The sequence below is a fragment of the Myotis davidii genome, unplaced genomic scaffold, assembly GCF_000327345.1.
Source record: "Myotis davidii unplaced genomic scaffold, ASM32734v1 scaffold43, whole genome shotgun sequence".
Taxonomy (NCBI): Eukaryota; Metazoa; Chordata; class Mammalia; order Chiroptera; family Vespertilionidae; genus Myotis; species Myotis davidii.
In genome coordinates, this window is record NW_006294590.1 from 1,302,505 (window position 1) to 1,303,375 (window position 871).

The 871-nt window shown below is 63.9% G+C and overlaps 1 non-coding gene across 1 annotated transcript; it reads left to right on the forward strand.

Moving 5' to 3' along the window:
- The first annotated feature begins 30 nt into the window (after window positions 1–30).
- Window positions 31–102, forward strand: TRNAA-UGC. The gene has a single exon. It is a non-coding gene; the product is annotated as a tRNA-Ala (tRNA).
- The last annotated feature ends 769 nt before the right edge of the window (window positions 103–871 follow it).

Below are 871 nucleotides of genomic sequence, written 5' to 3' on the forward strand. Positions count from 1 at the left end.
CGGCGCCCGGCCCCGCCGCTGCCAGGCCCAGGGGATGTAGCTCAGTGGTAGAGCGCATGCTTTGCATGTATGAGGCCCCGGGTTCAATCCCCGGCATCTCCACTCTGTTTTACTGTAGTTTTATTTTCTTTTACCTTTCGGACGTGTAAATCAGTTGCCGGGTGGGACCGCGAGCAGAGAAGGGGACCCAGGCTCCCCCCATCGGCAGACCCGAGAAGGAAGCTCCCTGGGGCCTGATCACAGACGCCCGGATCCCTCCGCGAGGGCGGTGGGATGCAGTAGGTGGGGGGAGGGCGGGGAGAAAGCTGCGCTTTTAAACAAACACTCCTGGTTACTCGAGTCAGGCGGCTAGGAAAACACTGGGTTTCTAGGGAGGGTTTTGCAACTGGCCATCCATTCAGTGACCCTCGCGTGCCCGATGCCAGGGACTGCACGCTCTGCGCACCTACTGTGTGCCCAGGCAGCGTTTAGGGAGCCTCGTGTCCCCCATACCCCAGGCCGTTCCTCAGCCTCCTGCCCTGGATACTGGCTTTCGGGAGGCGGACGCTAGGCAAACGGTGCTAAGTGTTAGGGAGACTCATGACGGGACGGGGCTGAAGGCGGAGGCGGTGTGTGGGGGGCGCTGCCGGAGATACCCTCACCCTCAGGGCGCCTCCCGTCTGCAGGAACAGAGGAAATGGCAGCTGCAAACCCCTGAGGTCGAGAGGGGGGTGCGCTCTGCGTTGCAGGGACCGAACTGAGGCAGCAGGGGTTTCCCTCTCCCGACACTGGAGGGCGCGGCGCGGGAACAGGATGGAATGTGGGGTGCAGAGGCGCCCTCTGGCGGCCACGTGGAGAACCGGCGATGGGCCCCCAGGCCGGACCCCACCAG